This window comes from Balaenoptera acutorostrata, chromosome 1, assembly GCF_949987535.1.
Source record: "Balaenoptera acutorostrata chromosome 1, mBalAcu1.1, whole genome shotgun sequence".
Taxonomy (NCBI): Eukaryota; Metazoa; Chordata; class Mammalia; order Artiodactyla; family Balaenopteridae; genus Balaenoptera; species Balaenoptera acutorostrata.
The window spans coordinates 90,182,536-90,206,277 of NC_080064.1; the positions used below are offsets into that span (position 1 = coordinate 90,182,536).

General features: G+C 40.6%; 1 pseudogene; it reads right to left on the reverse strand.

Annotated features, from left to right (window-relative positions):
• Window positions 1-19,575: 19,575 nt before the first annotated feature.
• LOC103016376 (SWI/SNF-related matrix-associated actin-dependent regulator of chromatin subfamily D member 2-like) lies at window positions 19,576-21,913 on the reverse strand (annotated as a pseudogene).
• Window positions 21,914-23,742: the final 1,829 nt, after the last annotated feature.

A 23,742-nucleotide genomic window follows, 5' to 3' on the forward strand; every position in this document is an offset into this window, starting at 1 on the left:
CCAGTTATCCCATCCTTGCTTTACCAGAGACCCTTTCTTTCTTGCCTCTTAACCTCTGAGTCTCTGATTACTGTGTCCTCTGTGTCTCAAAGCACTTACTTTTCATATAATTCCCATTTGGCATTTCCTGCGTTCCTAACTACACTGTATGTCATTTGAGTGCAAAGGCTGTCTTCTATCTGCCTTTCAGACTTAACAAGAAGCGTAACATCCCGAGAGCATCATGTTGTTTAACAGTTTTCCGTTTTGCTCATTCTGATGGTTTTATTGTCTCCATTTATCAAATGGCTTAAAACAGGTTTTGGCCATGTTGCTTTTTGTTTGTTTTCCCTCCTCCTTTTTTTTTTACTTCCTGTTCGCATCCAATGTGCCTGAAACATTCTCCCTTCTGCCGGACACGCCCTACCACGCCTTACGTTGCTCTTTGTCCACTCTTCCTCCAGGAAACCTTCATGGATTTCCTCTAATCATTTTCACCTTGTTAGCATCTTCTAGGGGCCAAATTTATCTCCAACTCAAACCTGTAATTATTGCTGATTCTTATTTTGGGAAGTGGAGGAGGGGACAGTGCTCATGTCTGTGGTTGTGGCTGAAAAGTGAATGTTGGGCAAACAGTTCTGGAACATCTCCTTGGTCATCTTGCTACTTCCTGTGGGTCCCAAATGCTCCTCACTTGTAGCTCTGTTTGGACACTTCTTTACTCTGCATTATGTTATAGCTGGTTATCCCTTCACCCTTCTTAGACTCTCAGAATTTTGAAAAAAGAGAGAATAAACACATCTCTATGGCATACCAGCTCAGCATGGGGATTAGTTCATAGTAGGTACTCAACATATATTTAGAGTTGAAATAAAACATCCTTTTCTGCTCTGGAGCTAAGTTTATCTTGTGAGTAAGGACTATTTCTACTATGCAAAGAGCTGCTGTTCTAAAACAGTATAAAACTGTCATCTGGATTCACTGCCAGCCCAAAGCCTTCTTCAAAATGATCAATTCCATTCCTTATTTTTTAAAGCATATGTTCCTAAATTGTTAGAACGAAAATTACTTAGTAATACTAAACGTTTCAATAGATGTATAATGTGATTTACATATTGACAAAGTATTTATAGGAATCTTTATAATTTAGTTGTATCATTTGGCCAGGTTAACCTCTCTGTGCCTAGGGTTTTAAATTCTGTAAAATGAGGATAAGTATTGTGGACAAAACTCAGGGTCTTTTTTTTTTTTTTTTCAGTAATTCCTGGTATTTCTACCTCTACTCCACAGCTTTCCTCTACCTACCACAGATGTGGTCTAATATTTTCACCATTCACAGGAACCTCCAGAAAATTTCCTCTGTATATGGGGACAGCTCCTATGGCAGAAAATGGCAATCTATGCAGGATAAGACCTAAACCTGGCCTTACCAATATGTCCTCTGCATGCTTTCATTGCAGTTGGGCTAAAAATGGGAAAATCAAGGTGATGGAATCTGTCTGAGGAAGGGTAGAACCATTATTTTGTGGCAATTTAAGTCATTTTAAAAAACAAAAGATGTTCATTGAAGCCCAAGTTGTAAATGAATAGTTAAACTTCCCTTTGCTGGATGAGATGTGTCAAAGAGCAAGTATCCATCTCATGTTTCACTCAACAGAGCACTGACTTAAGGTACCTGCCCTGGATCAGCTCGGAGCAGGACTTAAAACTGGACTACTAAAGAGAGGCTGAAGTTCTAGGAGCTCCTTGTGGGGGTGGCATTTACTGGGGGAGGTCTTGGAAACCAGCAAGGGTCAACACTGTGAATGAAGCTGACCCCACAGGTGCAAGGCTTGTGGGTTTCAGTTCCAGTCTCACCCTTCAGAGATCAGTGAAGGCCACCCTAGGGCACCATCTGCAGGCCTATGGGAAAGACATCAGATTTGAAACACGTGGGAAAGAAAGAAGTTAAATTTGAAAGTTGACTTAATTATACTCTCTGCTTTCAGAGAGCTTCCTCTTTGTACCTCTCACCTCATTTTTTACCCACGCTGCCGAACAATTTTGGCATTTGATTCTCCCCCAAACTACTGGTTCCTAGTTTCAATTTCTGTATCTAGTTGAGAAATACAAATGGGGTTGGACCTCACTGAGAAATACAGGAAAGTTACTTTCTGGTTTGGAGTCTTGCCAGGTTCCGCAGATACTTTTCATGAGGGCAAGATAACTGCTGTTGGCTTCTGATGTCTGTGTCTGGGGAGCTCAAAGCACTTTGTACACACTGTCACATTCATTTTACCTGAGGCAGGGTGGAGGCATGCTTTATTGTAAAATTTTCTTTAAAGCTCTATTCTTAAGTATAAAAGAGAGATAGAAGAAAAATGTTGTCTATGTATAAGTTAGGCACATTTAAAAAATATGATACTGAAAAAAGCTGGGGTTTTATAATAATGTTCCCTCACTCTCTTTAGAGGGGATAAGGAGGTCATCGGTGACCCAATCCCAGGGCTTCCCCCAGGGGAGGGCGTTATAAAGGGAGAGAATACAGTGCAGACATCAGCACTTAGTTTAAAGAGGGGCATGTTATAGATGCATAGCCACTCCACACATCCTGGGAGACTGGCCATTGACTTAAGACCTCTCCAAATTGATTGGACTAGTACCTTAAAGTTTTGCTGATTCCATTCTTTTGCTGTTGGCCAAAAAACCCTCACATTTTTATTTTTTACTTTTGGACATAATTAGAGACACTGTAGAACTTTTAACTGTAATGATACTGCTTCTCCTGCCACCTAATAAAAGTATTGGGTTAAGAATTAATAAATCTAAATTATTTCCTTGCTCTGCTGCTGTGACTCTTTACTGGGTACAATACTAGGGATTTCTAGGCCTGAGTTCCTTCACCTACACAATGAAAGTGAGGGACCATATCACCTCTAAGATTCCTTCCAGCTTTGCAGTTTCCAGAAGTATACAACATGTTTTATTGCTTGCTGTGCAGGAAAGAACATGCAGAGAATATCAGAGTTTCTTTGTCTGAATATCCCTTGCAGCCTTTTCCTCTCTCTCTTAAAGTCATAGATATAACTTAAAAAATCTTATTCAAAACTCTACATGCTTGTTGTACAGAAAAGTTAGAAAATGTAGATAAACAAAAATAATAAACACTATGCATAATCTCACCACTCTTGGATAACTACTATTAACACTGTGGTATACAGTGCCTCTGACATTGTTTCAGATATTTCTGAAAACACACACATACACACACACACTTTAGTTATGTCAGTGGCATCTTGAAGGTTATTAAGGTTGAGGTGCATTAAGAAACTGTCACTACTAGATATTCAGGATACGTCTAGAGTTTGGAGGAGGAATAGGATGGTCCTTTGCTTCTATTTTGGGTTATGTGTCAGTCCATCTAGGTTTGCCTCAGATGGGCTTCCTCTGGCCTCCTTTCTTTTTTTGTTCTCTAAAATTCCATTTTTAAAATTTTATTGAAGTATAGTTGCTGTACAATATTATGTAAGTTTCAGGTGTACAGTATAGTGATTCACAATTTTAAAGGTTATACTCCATTTATAGTTATTATAAAATATTGGCTATATTCCTTGTGTTGTACAATATATCCTTGTAGTTTATTTTATACTTAATAGTAGTTGTACCTGTTCATCCCCTAACCCTTTATTTCCCCTCTCCTTTTCCCCCTCCCCACGGGTAACCACTAGTTTGTTCTCTATATCTGTGAGTCTGCTTCTTTTTTGTTATATTCACTAGTTTGTTGTATTTTTTAGATTCCACATATAAGTGATATCATGCACTATTTGTCTTTCTCTGACTTATTTCACTTAACAAAATGCCCTCCAAGTCCATCTGTGTTGCTGTGAATGGCAAAATTTCATTTTTTTTTATGGTTGAGTTGTTTCCATTGTATATATATACACATCTTCTTTATCCATTTATCTCTTGATGGACTCTTATGCTGCTTCTATGTCTTTGGCCTCCTTCTTGTCTTAGAATTTTTTATCTTCTTTCTCTCTCTCCTAGTTTATTGGTTTGATTGATTTCCCCTCCTGGAGAGGTGGTACTAGCACCTTTCATCCTGCTCTTCCTTGGAAGGAACTTTATACAGAGTTAAACATTTATAGGACAAAAAAACACTTTGGTTATATTGATGCCTTTTATAGCATAAATTCAGTACCTTACTAGGCTAACAGATTCTCTGTCTCTTTTTTTCCCACCTTAAAAAGACACAAACAAAATAAAATGGAATAAAAAATAACTACAGGACATCCCTGGTGGTGCAGTGGTTAAGAATCCGCCTGCTGGGACTTCCCTGGTGGTGCAGTGGTTAGGAATCCGCCTGCCAATGCAGGGGACATGGGTTTGAGCCCTGCTCCGGGAAGATCCCACATGCCGTGGAGCAACTAAGCCCGTGCGCCACAACTACTGAGCGTGTGCTCTAGAGCCCGTGAGCCACAACTACTGAGCCCTCATGCCACAACTACTGAAGCCTATGTGTCTAGAGCCCGTGCTCTGCAACAAGAGACACCACCACAACGAGAAGCCCGCGCACCACAAAGAAGAGTAACACCCACTCACTGCAACTAGAGGAAGCCCGCGCACAGCAATGAAGACCCACACAGCCAAAAATAAAAATAAATAAATAAAGTAAAATAACTACAACAACAACAATAATGACATAGCGACAAGACTCAAAACTCCTCCCAGTAAGGAGTAGAAGAGAAGGAAAATAAAGAAGTGAGGAAGGAAGAAAACTCTGACTTGCTTTGTAGTTACATTTGTAAATACTTTCTCAATATTTTCTATCTCAGCAATCTATTTTAAAAATGTGATCATACTTTATGTAGTTTGAAACCCACTTTTTCTCGTAATAAATCCATCACAGACATCTTTCTACCTCATCTAATAAATACCTAAATCATATATTTAGTGGTTGAATATTTTTGCAGGGGGAGAGATAACTTACCTAACTTACCCCCATTATTATTTTTGCTGATGTAAACAATAATAAAGAATTACATTGGATGACCAGACTAGGATAATGGCATAATTATTCCTGTCTTTCTTCAGAGTCCTTTATGTCCATGATAGGTATATGCAAATATGTGGCCATAATCCTGGCAGACTTTACTAACAGACCACGACCCTGTAGCTGAGCTCTCAGCACAGTGCTCCCGGTAGCCACAACTAATTGATTAGAGATGACAAGCTAGATGAAATCTAGGCCACTCAACTTCTCTGGGTCCCCATATTGCCAAAAGCAGGAATGACATAGTATTAGAATCACTGTCTCACATTGAAGAGCACAGTAAATTCTTTTATATTAGTATGCTTACATGAATCCTACTGAGCTGGCTATTGGCAGAAAGAGATAGGTTGATGTTATGGACTGAATGTTTGTTTCCACCCCCCCACCTCACTGCACCCCAAGTTATATGTTGAAGCCCCAACTCCCAATGTGACTGTATTTGGAGATGGGGCCTTTATGGATGTAATTAAGGTTAAATGAGGTCAAAAGGATGAGGACCCTGATTCGATAGGACTGGTATCATCATAAGAAGAGACACGAGAGAGGTCTCTCTCAATCTCAGTCTCCCTCTTTCTCTCTGCCATGGGAGGACAGAGGGAGAATGTGGTTGTCTACAAGCCAGGGAGAGAATTATCACTGGGAACTGAATGGGTCAGCACCTTGATCGGGGACTTCTAGCCTCCGAAACTGTGAGGAAATACACTTCTGTGGTTTAAGCCACCCAGTCTATGGTATTTTGTTATGGCAGCCCAAGCAACCTAAGACAGTAGATACATTATCACTAAGTATTACTCAGTTAAGGACCAAATATCAGGATTTCCTCTGAAAGATGTAATTCATTTGTCTCAACATGCAAAAATGTTTCCATTTGAGAGTCAGAAATTTTGAAATATTGTGATTAACTCTGTTGGTAAATCACCTGAACAAATCACAGAATCACAGGATTGACAGGTGAGAAAGAAACTTGGCCACTTGGCTCAGCTACCCACCAATGCAGTAATAATTTTTTCTAAATAACACACAGACTTTACTAGATTTATCAAGTAATTTTTCTTTATATGAAACTTCGATCTACCTAGGTATAGCTTTCATCCATAGGAACAAGTTCTGTTATCTTTACCCGACAGAACAAGTCTGTTCTTTCCTCCACTTCATTCATCTTTCTAGATGCTGTGATGGTTAATTTTATGTGTCAGTTTGTTTGGGCCACAGTGCCCAGATATTTGGTCACACATTTTCTGGATGTTCCTGTGAGGGTGTTTTTAAATGAGATTTATATTTAAATTGGTGGACTTTGAGAGAAGCAGATTCCCCATAAGGTGGGTGGGCTTTAATCAATCAGTGGAAAGTCTGAATAGAACAAAAGGCTGCCCTCCCCTGGAGAAGAGAAAATTCTCCAGCAGACTGCCTTCAGACTTCATCTCCAAAATCAGTTTTTCCTGGTTCTATATCAGACTGACTTTGGACTTAAACTGCAACTCTTTCCTGAGTCTCCAGCCTGCCAGCCTCCTCTGCATATATATGTATATATATGCACATATATGAATATAAATGAATATATAATATCCATTTATATATAATAATATATATATTATATATGTCTAATTAGTTCTGCTTCCCTGGAGAACCCTAATACAGATATGTCATGTTCCTTCTCTCTTCAAAGCTATCCATTGGCTTCTCATCTCAGTCCTGTAAAAGCCAAAACCTTATGATGACCTCAAGTCCTTACATGCTCTTCTCTCATCTTCACCTCTAAACCCCTCATCAATAGCTCTCTAACTTCATATGTTCCAACTCTTTCCCTAGATCATGCTGGTTCAATCACACTGGCCTCCTAGCTGTGCCTGTCTCAATATTGTTGGATTTACAATTTCCTCTGACCAGAATGTTAGTCTCCCAGATAACCATGAGGTTGGATCCCTCACTTTCTTCACATCTTTACTCAACAGAAATCTCACTAAAACCTTTCTTGGATCTTTTTAAAAAAATTCAATGTCCCTTTCCAATATTTCCTATTCACTTCATTATTTTATTTTTTTCCTTAGCACTAATCAGAATCTTTTATACATTGTATTTTACTTTTATCTTTGCCATCTGATTTCCCTTTTAGAATGAAATTTTCATGAAAGTTGGAATTATTATCTGCTTTGTTCATTGCTATATTCCTAACACCTAGAGCAGTGTCTGAAATATAAGAGCTGACCAATTAATATTTGTCAAATAAACGAATGAGTCAGAACATCAGATCCTTTTTGAAATTTTTAGGTTGATTTTCAAACCAAATCTTCAAATTTAATAAGCTTTGGCTTAATTTTAACATTTTTACACACAATTATTTTGGAATTGAAATATATTGTATATTAAATACGTAACTTAAAATACCTTAGTTTTCACCTGTTCTTAATCCACTGTCAAATGCTGTTACTAAATAAATGAGGCATCTCATAAACAACATTGTTTCTGAGGTGATAGATAGATAAATAGGCAGTAGCAGTAGTAATGGAAGATATTCATTTATCCTTTACCAGTTTCATACTGTACATTTTAAAAAGTTATCAGTCATACTACAAATATTTATATAATGCTAGGTTATATACTTATTAATATACTTTAATATATTAATTATATTTATATATAATTTATGTAATAATAATAATTATAGAACACTATACTAGATTCAGGGGAATTGGCAACATAAAACATATGTGCCTGACTCTATGCAACTTACAGTCTAACATAAAAACCAAATAACAAACATTTTGTTGGAAGACAATTCCTTATGGGTCTATCATGTTCTGTGGGTTTCTATAAGCAAGGGCACCAATTTGCCCTTTGCTCCAGATGATCTTTTTAAGAATCTTGCTATAGCAAACAGTCCTGGAACACAGAGACAGTGTCTCTCTCTGGACCAAAGGACAGATATACTTACTGCCCATTATAAAAGATTTAGATCCCTAAGCTCAGGGTTCTTCTTTTATTTTTTATAATTAATTAATTAATTAATTAATTTTTGGCTGTGCTGGGTCTTTGTTGCTGCGCGTGGGCTTTCTCTAGTTGTGGTGAGTGGGGGGGGACTCTTTGTTGTGGTGCGCGGGCTTCTCATTGCGGTGGCTTCTCTTGTTGCAGAGCACAGGCTCGAGGTGTGTGGGCTTCAGTAGTTGTGGCATGTGGGCTTCAGTAGTTGTGGCATGTGGGCTTCAGTAGTTGTGGCTCACAGGCTCTAGAGCACAGGCTCAATAGTTGTGGTGCATGAGCTTAGTTGCTCCACGGCATGTGGGATCCTCCTGGACCAGGGCTCGAACCCGTGTCTCCTGCATTGGCAGGTGGATTCTTAACCACTGGGCCACCAGGGAAGCCCAGGGTTCTTCTTTTAAAATGCAAGTCACTGCACATGTACACATCTATCTGGGCCCATCCACATCACCTCTATGGGACTTGGGGGCAGGTGGAACTGATGTAAATATGCTAGTACTCATGCTGCCTGTTGCCCCATACATCATGAGGTCCTCTGTCTCTGAGCCAGGATACTCATGTCTTTAGCAACATCCATGAAACTTGTTCGTTCGCAAGTAAATTGAAATCTCAGACCCTTCACAGTCCCTGATACACGTCACTACTATCATCATCAGAATTCTAACATGAAAGCTCATTATCTTCTTGGTTCTAAGATGCATTTTAACATCATAAAAATGAGGCAGATGAAATCTTGTTAAAGGGTGGAAGGACCATAGAGAAATAAGCCTGAATTCAGTAATTTGATGTTGCTTGTAAAAACAATTATATGACTTACCTGAATTTGTTGTTTTGGTCATTGACTCTCACTACTCTGGACCTTTGTGTAGGAATTCAAATCAGGAATAATTTGAGTCTTTTTCTCCTGGGGCAGACCCACTGGACACTTTTAGTCCAGACTGACTCCCTTTAGGCTAGGCTAGAAAAGGATTGAGTTAGTAGGGAAGATAGAGTTATGGGGATTCCTACTGGTGTTCTCACTAAATTTTATTGCACATGGAATGCTCAATTGAATAAAGAACTATAGATTCCACAGATATAGATGTGAAGAACATGGAATCTAATTGACTCAGCTGTGATTTGTAGGTCTTTGCCACATACCTCGCTCTAACTAAAATCCTATATTGTGTTGAGTTATACTCAATATTGTGGTATTTTCAGAGAATGGTCCCCAAATATCTCCTGGGTCCTTATTAAAAATTCTCATTTCTTGATCCCGCTCCAGACTTAATATATTGGAATCTTGGAGGTGGGGCTCAGCTATTTCATTTTTAACAAACGTCTCAGGTGTTACTTAGACACTTCTCAGGTGATACTTAGATTCTCTAAAGATTGAGAATCAGTATATAGACTGGGGTATCAGGAGAGAAGCCAGGTGATGAGGGTCACTGTGATTCTGGTGGGAAATGTGGTATGCAGTGTACTATAGTATGATGTAGAGCAAACTGAGTATGATGGTTAATTTTATGTGTCAACTTGGTTCGGCCACTGTACTGAGATATTAGGTAAAACATTTTTCTAGTTGTTTCTGTGACAGTGTCTTTTTAGATGAGAATGACATTGAAATCACTAGACTTTGAGTAAAGCAGATTACCTTCCGTAATGTGGGTGGGCCTCATTCAGTCAATTGAAGGCCTTGATAGAAAAAGATTGACCCCCCCCCCCCCCCAGAAGAGGGAATTCTGCTAGCTGACAGCCTTTGAACTTGAATTGCAACTCTTCACTGGGTCTCCAGCCTGCCAGCTTACCCTGCAGATTTTGGACTTGCCAACCTCCACAAGCAGTTTCTCTTGCTGGTTCTGTTTCTCTGGAGAACCCTGATAATACACCATGGTACCAGGATTGCCTTGGAGGATGAGAGGACATAGTCTCTGATCTTCAGAATGAGAATTTAAATTTTTGTGTTTGCATTTAATGATAAATATTTATATTCAGGATCATCCGGATGTTCATCTCCTATCAGAGGACCATCATATGATTTCATTAATGAAATTTGTGATAGGGTTATGATTGTTGGGGCCAGTTGATTGTCTAAAGTGGCAGCATTTAATTTTTAGTGTGTTTTTAAAACTTGACTACACAGAATTCTATGTAGGGTTGCCAGATAACATACAGGAGGCCCAGTTAAATTTAAATTTCAGATAGGCAACAAATAGTATTTTAACATAAGTATGTCCCACATATTGCATGGGACATATTTATACTAATAATTTTTTTGTTGTTTATCTGAAATCCAAATTTAACTGGGAATCCTGTATTTTTATTTGCTAAATTTGGCAATCCCAATTTTGAGGGTATATTTCCAGAGGTCCAAGATTTTTCAGATTTGAAGGTGTTCTTTGCATGTATTTATGCATGTGACTGTGTGTGTGTTTTCGGAAGACAGATGGTGCTTCTTGATTACTATATTTTTTCATAGTTACCTCTATATTACTCCTCTGCATCCTCTGTTTCATCAGTCTTTGCGAGATTTATTGACATTAACCATACTCTCAAGAGACCTCTTTGAATTCAGAAAGTTAATATTGATTTACAACAGGAGATATTTTTTGCCAATTATAGTTGAGGTTTCTCTGTGGCTGGGTTCACTTAGGAAACCAAATGGCATAAGAAAATAGAGCTTGAGAAATTCAGGTTTAAAGCAAAGGGAATGGATTTTTAGGAATAACCTTGATATATATTAGCTTGATAAAATTCCTTTTTTTGTTTTTCTCATACTTTGGATTTTTTTTTTGAAAAACAGATTATCTCTTTCATTGGACATGGCTGAGGCACATGGCTAAAATATTTTCTTCCAACTCTCCTTTCTGTAGTCCCTGCATTGGCCCCAAACTCAACTATTGCAGTTTTCTGCCTCACTGAAATACCTTCCAAATATCTTTACAATGTCAATATCCAATTTTACAGTGACTACCTTTTCAATGGACTGTCTCCTAATTGCTTCTGGGATGTTTTCTAGGTGCCAACAGCTCTTACTCATTTTATGTGAATTATTTTTGGTCTCAGAGAGTGTGTTGTTTTTATGTCCTTGCTCTTTCCACCTGTTCCCTAATTTTTGACATCCAGAGTTAAGAAAATAATAGGAGGATATTTTACTCTTAGACCATAAGTGGTCACTGTCTATTCTCCAGATGAAGTGTAATACACATTCTTCTTAAAGCTAGCATTCTAGTTATATGCTCATTTCACATAACCATTGTAATTGTCTTATAAACCATAATCTAGGCTCATAAGTGAAAGCTGACTCTGTATCCACAGGAAAAATATTCATTTCTGTAGCGTATGCATTAAAAACCACATGACTTTTTAATTTTGTTCTTTTCTTTTATTAGTGCTCCCATTTACTATAAAATCTAATTTAGGTGGTTATTTAGAAGAATGGAAACTATTAAAGTAAAACCAACCAAAAATTAAAGTTATTTTATAGAGGAGGGGTGAGAATCCCATTATGGTTTCTTATTATAAACACTCTTAGAATAGTTCACAATGCAAAAGTTAAAGTTAAAGAATGACAGTAGTTTCCCCAAATACTTTAATGTATAAATATTGTCTTTCATTCTAGAAGATGAATTTTCTTCCAGTGTTCAGATTTAAAACTGAGATATTTCTTTTAACACTCAATCTGAATTCATTCAGCCAATTGGAAAACTTGAAAAAAAATGAGTGCCATTAAAGTAGATACCATCTAAAATCTTTTTGGTCCAACTTATCTCTAATATTGTCATAAACACATTCACATATCTTTGCATACACACATAGACACTTACACATCTTCTTCCTTCAGATGCCCAGATTTTTATTTAGCTTTACTGTTTAATAAAGACACTCAGGACACATAACCCATCCCAAATAATGACACCATTTCTCATTTTTAATAATTATGCTTTATATTTGCAGGTGCTTTGGCATTTAAAAAAGGTCTAGCAGGCATGCAGGGCAGATATAACTACATTTAATTTTCATTTTATAGGTGAAGAAAGTGAGAATCACAGAAGTTAAGTTTTTTGTGCACTAAAAAGTGACATGGTTGGGGACTTCCCTGGTGGTCCAGTGGTAAAGAATCTATCTGCCTTCCAATGCAGGGGATGTGGGTTCGATTGCTGGTTGGGGAACTAAGATCCCACATGCCACGGGGCAACTAAGCCTGCGAGTCACAACTACTGAGTTTGCGCACCTCAATGAGAGAGCCCGCATGCCACAAACTACAGAGCCCACGCACCCTGGAGCCTGTGTGCCACAACCAGAGAGAGAAAACCCGCACACCACAACTAGAGAGAATCCCGCGCACCACCACTAGAGAGAGAAAAAAAAAAGTGACTAGATGGGAGCTAAAGTCCAGTCGTTTTGACTGCAAATTCTGTTCTCCTTTCAATACAGTAAGAGTTGTCATGAGCTTTATAAGAGATAATGTGTGAAAAATACTCTAGAGTATTAGTCATTATAATATGTCCTCCAACTTACTGTTCCCAAACCTGGTTGACTATCAGAGTCCCTTGGGGATCTGTACTTTTGAAAACACTCCCCAGGTGATTCTGATGATCAGCTAGAGTGGAAAACAACTTCTTATGTCACATTCTCAGAAAACCAACTGACTGGTGATGTCAGTACCCTGTGGATCATGTACTTAATCCAAATATGTTTCCTACTGCCTACCTTCAAGTTGTAAAGTCTTATTCTCCTCATAGGAAGACATCATGGTAATAGAAATTTTTATCTTTACCTTTGCACCTTCCACTCGTAGGCTATGTATTAGATGCTGTCGGCATTATCTAAATGTGAGGGAGGTGATGTTATCAGTCACCCTCTTACAGACTAGGATGTTGAGAAGCAGGGAGAATAAGCATAAGGTTGATTATTAGTTCATTAATGATAACGATCTGTAGTAACTGAAGCATCTTCAAGTTTTGTCATCAAAAGTTATCTTTCAAAAAGAAAGCCACACAGGCTCTTTCATTTACAATTTTATTTAGAAAATGTCCGAAGTCCCTCTCTTTCTTATCTCTCTCTCTCTCTCTCTCACACACACACACACACACAGAGTCATTTAGAAAAAAATCTGAAACCTGATTGTTTTAAAACTCTTATTCTATAGAACAATTTACTTATGTAATTGAACAACAACTTTAAAGGACTTTCCAGACCATATTTTCTTGAAACCTTAAATATTTTAGTTCATCCTGGGAAGAAACATTTGCTTTTGAAAAAGACTGATGGTTTGAGTAACATACTTTGCTTTGATCCCCTTTTCTGCCTGGGGAAGAACATGTCTTATTCATCATTCAATGTGTAAAGTTTTATTGTTACTCCACAGTTAGAGGAGGAGAAAAATAACCAAGGACAATTGCAATTTGAGAGAGTATGCAAGGGCAGGGAAGAAGACATGAGATGATCCTAGACTTAAAAAAATATATTTTATGTTTGTAATATCTTCTAGATATTATGAATTTGTTTGCACACTTACCTTAACTTTGAAAGGAGAACCTCTAAATCAAGAAAATAGTTTTAACCATACTGTGCCAAGTTCAAAGCCAGGTCTTGGAGTCAGCTATAATTTGAGTAAAACAGTAACAGTTACAGCAGATGCAGCTTTTCCTTCAGCCTGTCCAGAGTCTTACTGTGTGCAAGTTACTTAATCGCTCTTGTCACTAAGACCAGTCCTCCCCGTCTCACAATAGAAATTACAAAAATCAGTGTGTCACATCTCGCTTCCCTGGAAAGCAGCACTGAGGATCTATCAGTCAACAGCAACTACAGCAGACACCATTCATGTCACCTGCCCCTTTTTCCTTTGTCCCCTACATCTCTCACAGGCTAAAGAAGAGAAGCCTGGGTTAGTAGCCCCTCCCTGGGCCCTGCTTATCTGACAACAGTCAATTAATATTTATTAAACATTCATAATGAGCCTAGCCTGTGTCAGGTGTTGGCTCCCATCTTACAACCCTCTTCCTGGAGGGTTCTCCTCATCAGTCTTCACATGACTGGTTTCATCTTGTCAAAATTTTAACTAAAATTTTCAATTTCACCACTCCAAAAAGGTCTTCTTTCAATCTGAAATAAACCTCTTAATCACATTGTGTCATATGATCCTATCTGAATTCTCTGCATAGCACTTATTATTACCTGTTATTTTTCTTATTTTAAAAAATATATTTTTAATTTTCTGTCTCCTATTACTACAATGTATGTACCACAACAGGTAGAAACTTCTCTGTCTTGTTATTACTATGTCCTCAGCACCTAGAATATTTCCTGATACATAAATATTTGTTAAATGAGTGAGAGACTTAGGATACAGTGGTGGGACAAAAGTGGACATGGTTCGGGGCAGCTTGTAGTTTAGCAAGGGCAATAGACATTAAGCAAAGAATCCTACAATTTAATGCAAATTTACAGCTATCCTTAGTGTGGAGATAGAGCCATCCTAGGAGGACTTAGTAATGGGCCATTAACCATAAAATGGAGGTCACACTAGGACCCCTGAGAAAGGCAAACAAGGTGAGATAAAATCTAAAAGTAGAAGTGAAAGGGAGATGAGACAAGTAAGGAAATTGTTTGAGACCAAGGAATTTGTATGTTCCAGGTTCTGTGGTTGGAAGGAACATGCCCATTCAAGAAAAAAAGCCACTGTGGTTGGTTTGCAGAGGGAAAGTGAAAGGGTGGTTTTGAGATGAGGCTGGGCAGGCAGATGGGATCCAGGCCAAGGTAGGATCTTGTGGGCAATGTTAAGCATTTGTATCTTTAGCCTAGGATTGATGGAGAGCCTCTGATAAGTTTTAAATAGTAGCCGAATGATGGGATCAGATTTGCAATTTGAAAAAAATCACTGTGCATTGTAGAGAATGGACTATTTGGTGGTGGTTTAAAAGGGAAAAGCAATGCCATCATTCAAGCAAGAGATGTGGGCAGTTTGGGTTGGGACACTGTAGAGGAGATGTGGTGCAGTATACAGATTCAGGAGGTATTTTGGAAGTGAAATCAGTAAGATGTGGTTTTGGAGTAGCTATCAGGGGCAAGAAAGAGGGAGGTGTCAAGGATGATTCTTAGATGTCTGGCTTGCTTATCAGCATGGAAGCTTGTGTCATTCACTGATAATGGTCACTGTAAGAAGATGTGGAGGTGGGGTATGAGGCTGGAAACAATGAATTCAATTGTGTGTTATGTTGTGTTTAAAATGCCTTTGAGATATCCAAGTAGACACGTTTAGTAGGTAATTGGTTATGTGAGTCTGGAACGCCAAAGAAAGGTCTGTACCTGAGAAATATTCACAGATTTGAGAGTCATGTGTGGGTGGGCGAAAATAGAAGTTGTTGATGTTGATATAATAGCCTGAATATAGAGATTGGAGAGAGAGAAAGGCTAAGACAGAGACTTGAGGAAGTTCCATCATTTAATATCATTTAATTATTGGATAGAGAAGGATGGTCATGCAAAGCAGAGAGAGGAGGAAGTGCCAGAGAATAGGAATAAACCAGGAGAGAGTTGTGTGATGGAAGCCAATGGAAGACTCATCCATGTCAGAAGCTGTGTACAGACTGAAAAGATGACTTGTCTATTTCTCCCACTGGACAAATAATTTTTTAAGCAATGAATGAATACTGAACAAGAGGTATGACATCTTCAAGGAAGATAGATAATAGGGCATTAAGGGAAAATGGGGACATCATAACAAAAGGTGGGACTGAGAAGTAGAGATTTCTGAAAACATATTCATCATGAATGACGTTTGTGATCAATTATTAGTGTTAGACTTAAAATATAGACTCTAAATAGATCACCTTTCTGTCTTCTAAACATCACGTGGATATAATGGCAAATTCCAGAAGGGACAATCTGGTGAAGAGGAGCAGTGAGACCCTGTGTTATCTGGGAGGGCTCACAGAGAAAACAAGGTGCAGGTGTGCTCGGCTGCTACTTCCAGGAGCACTTTTTGATCTACAGGGAATTCCGTAGCTACTGCTCTATAGCCATTTGAAGTGCAGGCATCAGAACTCAGTATGAAACATTGCTGCTTTGACTAAAAATGCGTTTATTTTAGTCACTCTGGCAAAGACTTAGATTACACATGGTAGATGCTGTCTGTAACAACCCCCAAACTTCACTGGCTTAGCCCAGTGGGAATTTGTCTCATTCATAGAGTGTTTTTGTGTAGGTGTGTGGTAGTGGCATTCCCTAGGGTGATTTATGAACTCTGGGTCCGTCTAGCTTGTGGATCTACTGTCCCTTAAAGCCATGGAGGTTTCTGCTGAATCCTCTGCTTCCAGTAGGCCAATGTGAGAAGAGAGAAGAGTGAGCCTTATGACGGAGGTTTTTTTTAATGGGCTCAGCTGGAAGTAGCGTCCACCCCTTCTACTCATATTCCAGGAGTCAGAACTCAGTCCTGGGGCCACACTTTACTACCAGGGAGTCTGGGCTGTGTACTCAAGTGGAAAGGAAAACAGATTTGTGGAAAGGAAAACAGATTTGGTAACCCTGTCTAACTCTCTCCTAAGGGCCTTTTTTCATTTTTTCTGCTAGTTTGAGGACCTAATTAAGCCCTAGTACCTTCCTTGCCAGAGAATTCTCTTTCTTTACTCAACATATTTCCTTTAAACTGTTTCTGCCTGTTGGTCTTAACTTTTACTTAAATGTCTTCTCAAGAGAGAAAAATATTTGGGGATGATTTCCCACAATTGTCTAATGATTATTTTCCAGCCAAGAAGACTCCACCTCTGGCAACCAAGCTGATTGACTTCTCCAAAAACTATTACTTCTCTCTGACTTTACCTTTGAGTTTTTTAAAACATATTTTTATGAGATTCTGTTTCAACAAAATTTGGGGGAAAGGGTTTGTAGTTTGGCTTTTGTCTAAAACAGTGGTTCTTAAAATTTCAGAATTGCCTGGAGAGCTAGCCCACACCCAGAGGTTCTCATTTTCTGGGTCTAGGGTGAGGGCTGAGAATTTGCATTTCTAACAAATCCCTAAGTGATTCTCAAGCTGCTCATTCAGAAACCACATTTTGAGAACCACTTTTCTAAAATAAACTGCTTTTTATTTTTTTAAAGAGGACATCCTGCTTTCCTAACCCTGAGATTTTATTCGCATGTGAACCTAACACAATAGAAAATACATTTTAAAATCAGAAAAAAGCTTAGAGGTAGAAAATCTTAATCCTCGTTTTGAACCAGTCCCTTTTTAGTCTGTAGTATGAAAGTAGGCAAGTCATTCTACCTCTCAGGCTTTCCATTTCTTTATTTATAAAATGATGATAATAACACCTACTTTGCCTGGAACGAGAGATTTTGTCCCAGGCTAATCAGGAGCAGAACAGCCAGGAGATTGGCTTGTTTGTATGAAAAGGGAGATTTACGCTCCATCAGAGAGTTTCCCGGGGGCTGATCACCCACAGGGAAAACTATTATGTAGCCTCCACAAAAGAGGCTGCCTTCATTTTCTGGAAGGCAGTACACACCCAGTCCCTGGACTGCATTTTAAAACAATGCACCAGCAACGACACTGAAAGGTCAGCACTGCATCCCTGTGATTCTCAATGCAGCTCTGTGACAGAATCACTGTGTAGCTTTGAAAAAAATGCCCAGGCCCTAGTCTCGGGCATTCTGAGGTGGGGTCTGGGCATCCAAAATTGTGTCTTAGGTGCTAAGTGAGGTTGAGAACCTTCCTGTGGGAAACAGACTGGCCCTGTCCTGGTCAGCGAAGTGGGTTGCACTGTGACTTCCAGCTTACAGATGACAGACACATTCTGTGCACATCAAAGTTTGATTGCAGTGGGGGTATTAAATTCCCATGCAGTGAGCACTCTATCACAGGACAAATGAGAGTGTCAGAGTAGGCTTTTTAAGGCCCTGTGCTATTATGTTGAATGATAAACTGCTTGCAGGTGATTAAACTGCCTCCACAGGCTTAGGCCCTCACTTCTTTTGCTTTTCAGGTGATGCCATCTATCTTTGTATTTTTTCTTTTTTCCACCAAAGAGAAAGCACACACATGTTGAATTGCTGCAAAGCATGCTAGATACTAGAGAAGCAGGTTGAAGAAGGTGCTTCGTGCTTAATTTTCCTAGTCATGCAGAACTGGATCAAATCTAATGTAACTATGTCATAAGAAATTGGACAGCTATAAATAATCTTGGGTTTCAATATCTGATTTTGAGGTTTTATTTTGGTTTTTATCACTAGGATAAAGACAAGCAGAATGGTAATTGTGAGAAGGAAGTGAAACAGGCTAGTATGAGATTCAAATGCTGTTATGACCTCTGTTGCTTTCTCTGTATGTATCACTTGGATTTCTATTGTTCCAGCAGAAAAAATGGGCCAAAACCCATGTTTATTTGATAAAGGAATGCTTAAACTTGCTCTCTGAGCTCTCCATGTTTACACTTTTGAAAAGCTACTATTAACATACTTGACATTAAAATACTTTGGCTTGAGTAATATTTGTCTCAGAATAACTCTCATTTGGTTCATATATAAGCACTAGATATTAAAATACTCAATGATTCCAGAAAGAGGCAACTAGAAAACACAAATTGTGGCGCTTCTGATGAACTGAACTCCGTAAGTTGAATAAACACCTTAAGACCAAGACCTGTTATTTTCTTCAAATGTACTGATAAGGAAAGAGCAACTTTGTAATGGCTCTGTTATTTATTTATTTATTTTTTACCACCAATAAACAAAGATTTATTTGGAAATTTCCAAACCTGCCAGAAGTGGCACTTGCCAAGCCCTAGGTCCACCCTCCTTACCAAGCTCCGAAGGGCAACGATAGTCCCCCCCACCTCTCCCCTGCACCTACCCCTGCCCACACACACCCATGCCTCAGGCCACAACAGAGAACTAGTGTGCCCTCCCTCTAGGAGGCATTACCCCTGGGTCCAAGAGCTTGGGTGGCAGCCCTCTGGCCTCTCAGGAGATGATGGCAGCCAGAGCCGCTTGCATAGATTGAGAAAAGAAAATAAGGAAGGAGCCATCAAGTAGGGCTCTCTGAAAAACCCAAGCTTACCCCTGTACAAAAAAAGTGGCTCACGCATAGAAAAACCTGCCCCACGAATACTGCAAATACCCAAAGGAAAGGGAAAAAAAAACAGCAGCAAGGCTGGTCTGGTAGGAATGGCAAAGAACTTTGGTTTGGAAAGGCTAGGAAGAGTGTGAGCTGTGGCCCTCTTCCTCGCCCATCTCCCCAGAGCCAGCACTGACACTCGCCCCAAGGGGGTCAGTAAACAAGCAAAGCCAGGGGCCTTTGGTTCTGAAAGGTCTCCATTATGAGGTCAAAGCACAGCCTCCAGGTCCTACTTGGGCCTGCCTGCAGGGGGCAGAGGAGGCCTCTGCTGTGAATCCAATTAAAGCCAATGTGTAAGTAGTAAGGCTTTGGGGACCAAGCAACAAGGAATCCTATCACTACACTTATGAAACTAAAGCTGGGGAGCAGAGGGTGACAGGAGACACCCCTCCCCCCCTCATCCTACATGTCTGTGCCCCAGCGGGTGGTCCCCTTCCAGGCTGAGGAGGGGCTGGCTCCAGGGCTGGGAAGAAAGGAGGGGATCCCTGAGCAGTTAGGTCAGGCGGATTCCCAGCACCTGTTCCCGTTCCTGCCTTTGCTGCTGCACCTTGGCAATGAGGTGCCTCCCCACTGGTTCCTGGGCCCAGGGCTTGTGGTAGAAAGAAAGCAGCTTGTCTCTCCTCCTCAGGATGCCCAGTCACATCAGTGATAATCTTGAGGTCCCGGCGCTGGGAACGGAGCCATTCCTGGATGAAGTCCTGGGAGTCAGTGCTAAAATGGAGCGTGAGATCCCTCTGAGTCTTCAGCTGGTTGATGGACTCAGTGGTCTCATCGATTTTGACATCAAGGGAGGCAATCTCCTGCTGATTGGTGGTAGAGGCCAGAAAATTGCTCATCTGGGCCTTGAGTGGGTCATCCACCTCCACATCAAGGTCATAACAGGCTGTCTTCTTCTGGCCGTTAGGGTCCACGCTAATTACATGGTTGACAACAATGGGGTCTGGATGCTGCAGCAACCTGGCTAGCTTCATGGCAATCTCAGAGAAACGGAGTCGGCCACAACTGAAGATCTGGAGGAAGTACCGGCTGCAGTTGACGTACTCCCCCGCTCGTGGCCGTCCTGCAGCTGGCTGTGTTTGATGTAGAGCCACAGGGCCTGCATGATGGCAGCCCTCGTCTGTGTGTGCACCCCCAGCAGCCTCCGCAGTCGGGGGTCCAACTTGTACTGGGGAGGCTGATGATCCAGCATGAGCAGGAGGGTGCACTTGACGTTGAGGTCTCCAGGCCGTTTCACCTGGAAGCCATCTGTCTCCTGGGTGGTGGGCATCCGGTGGCACTCCACCAGGTGGTCGTCAGGCCCGTACAGTTCCTTGTCCAGCTCAATGACGAGGCTCTTAAAGGATGAAGAAAACTTCCTCTTCTGTTTCCTAGGGTCATCCAGCAGTTTTCCCTCTACTCGGAGTTCCCAGGAAGCCACCTTGTCCCCTGCGGGGTTTCCCCCTGGGGGTCCCTGCGGTTCCTGCATTATCACCTTCTGCCTTGCTGGGACCAAACATATTAGAAATATAGATCTGCAGCTTTCGTTTTTGCGTCAGAGGCTTTTTGATGGCCTCCTGTATCTCCATCCGCTTTCGAGCAATGGTCTGGTCCAGCTTTCGCTCAAAAGCCAAGAGATCTGTGTACGCCTGAGGCTCTGGGACAAGCTCCCAAATTCGCTGAGGTAGAACTTTATCTGCCACCTTCCTCCTCTTTAACCCCTGGCGCTGGGCAGGCATCGGGGGGCTGGGCCTGGGGCACAAGCAGGAGTTTTCAGAATGGGTCCATCATGGTGGGTGGCATGCCAGGTCGAAGTGGAGCAGCTGCGCCAAATGGGGATCCCGCAGGGGGTCCCACCTGGAAGCCAGCCATGGGCATCCGGCTCCCTGGTGACCTGCTGGGCCTCTGGTACCGCGCCGCAGGGCCCGCGGGGCTGCTGGGGCGGAAGGCGGCGGCCCCCCACGCCTCCAGCAGGCCTGGGCCCACTGAGCGCCGGTCCAGGCATCGTGCCAGGTCCCACTGGCGGAGGCAGAGCTCCCAGGGCCGCGTGGCTCTGTTATTTTGATAATTTTGACTGTCTGAGATGATGGAAATGTTTCATCAGATGCTGTCTGTGATCAATGCTTTCTGAGACCTCTCTTCTCCTAGAAACTTCTTTTTCCTGATTACCTCTTGGCTATGGCTTTTTGATGACCTAGGTTTGGTTTTGATGATTTTGCTTCTGGAAAACCTGTGTTAGCATCCTTGCAGTGGTGTGGAGCCTCCTGAGGTGGGAGAGGCAGGACAGGATTCTAGTTCAAGTCGTTGCAGTTAGTAGGACACTGGGGCTTAGAACCAAATAGAATCAGTATCCCCAGTGTCTGAGGAGGGACACCCAGGACAGAACTGGCTTCAGACTTTGGACAAGGCTGAAACAGCTTATGTCAACTGAAGGCACCTTTTCTAAGTTCCAGCCATCCAGGGACATTGGAGAGCACATGTGGGGTTCCCCAGCCTGCCTTAGGCTCTGGGAACAAAAGCTGGCACTGTATTGCATTATACTGGAAACTGACTAGAAGAGGCTTAGGTTTTTATTGTTTTACTTCCAGGAGGAGAGGGGAAAAAATAACTTGCAAATCAGGTGGATGAAAATTGAGACTGAGAAAGATTTGCTTGTTGAAGGTAACCCTGTTTTCTCTCTCTTTTATTAGGTGTTTGTGAAGAGGCAAGTAAGGCTGAATCCCCTTCTGTTCTTCAGGAATTGTTTTAAAAGTATTTTGTTCTTTGTCTTAGATCGAGACTGAAGATGTGACACCATACATTACTGTTATCACCTTCTGCAGCTGAAATACAGACTCCAGAACTGGATGTGGCATGGTGTAATTTTTCTAATTAGCCCTAGAACTCTACGTTAAAGGCTCAGACTGCGTGTCCTTTGGCATGACGTCAGTCCGCCGCTGACTCTGATTGTCAGCAGGAGTCTAATTATTTGGGCCAAAGCATTTTGCCTAGAGTTTATATTTGTATTCAAAGAGAACGTCTGTGTCAGGAAAGAAAGGTTTTTTGTTATTATTTTTCCTCTTCTTTGGAATTAGCACCTATCTAAATTAATCCTCTCTAACGTTTCATACTTCTCCAGTAGGTATACTTCCTAAACTTCTTTAGTAACCAACAAAAAGGGGAGTGATAGTCTTTTAATTAGCTTTCTAGAGATAGAAAATTCACAGCTATTAAATCCAAGCAGTATCTAATGTGAAGTTTCAACCTAATGAACAGCTATAAGTATGCTACCTTCCCACACTGTGGAACTTGATGGAAGCCCTGGTTTTACGACTGCTGGTTATTGATTAAACAACTAGGCTGTTTTGATGCTGGTTGTTTCTGTTGTTGCACTCATCATCTTAGGTTTGGAAGAATTATTGCAGATATTAACGTTATTAGAGTTATTAAAGGTCACTAGTCTCTCCCCTCACCCACCCTATGCTGGTAACATCTTTACAACATCTCCCCCAAGTGGTTGTCTTGATCATGATAGAACCTACCTAATGACAGTGGGGAGAAAGCAGACTCCAGAATCCAGCAGTTATAATTTAGAGCTATTCCTTAATATAGTTTATCTAAAACGATAGTGAACTCCAGCTTAGGAGAGGACCTAAATGTATAAATAGATAAATTGATATAAAATGTGGTGAATGCTTTGATAGAGGCACAGATAAGTTGTTTAGAAACAGCTAACTGTGTGGGAGAACATTGGAAAGAAGTTGTCTTGAAGGATAAGTACATGTGCTTATGCGCTCGTGGTGTGTGTGTGTGTGTGTGTGTGTGTGTGTGTGTGTGTGTGGTGGGGAAGAGTATTTCCAGAGAGAGGATATAGGTGCAAAGATATGGAATTTAGGAAAGGCTGTGTTAAGACATGGTGAGAAGTTCAGAATGGCTGGATGGAAACTGCAGTGGTGAAAGAGATGTCTTGAGGCAGGCTATTTGGAATTTTGTTGCCTACCCAAAAAGTTTAGATTTTATCCTATAGGAAAAGAAGAGATTTCAAAGGGGTTAAAGCATCGGAGTGGCTTGATCAGATTTCAGTTTTATGAAGATAATCCCAGTGGCAGTTTTGAGGACTCATTTGTTGGAGGAGAGACTGTTTCAAGGATACAGGTTGGATACAAAGTGCTCTGCCCTGCTGGCAGCCCATGTGTCCTATAATATTTCTGGTTCAGAAAGTAAAGTCACTGTCTATAGAGCCAGTCAGGCTTAACTGGCTGTGGTGGATTCTTGTAAAATGTTACACCTAATGTTGTGTGAATACCGGCAAAGTGAAATAGGAAATCATGGCACAATCATGGATTGTGCGGGGAAATAAAATTTGACTTGAAATACTGTCTTAAAGAATTTTAAGATGGGAAATATCTAGGTCATTGAGCAAGGTTTTTTCCCATGAAATGCTCAACTTTAGTTTGGCTGGACATAGCCTGAGGCACATACTCAGTAATTTGATGATTTCAGCAGTATGTTATTCTGTGACATCCTTATGGATCAGAAAGCCACTATACAGGTCAAAATGAAATCACGTAAGTATTGTATTTTGAAAAGGAAATGTCAAAATAACATTATGAGAGGCTTTAGAAATTTGTATGTACTTAACATTCAGCTGGAATGTGGGGATTACTACTCTCAAACCAGTACAGGTGGTGCATTTTTGATCGCC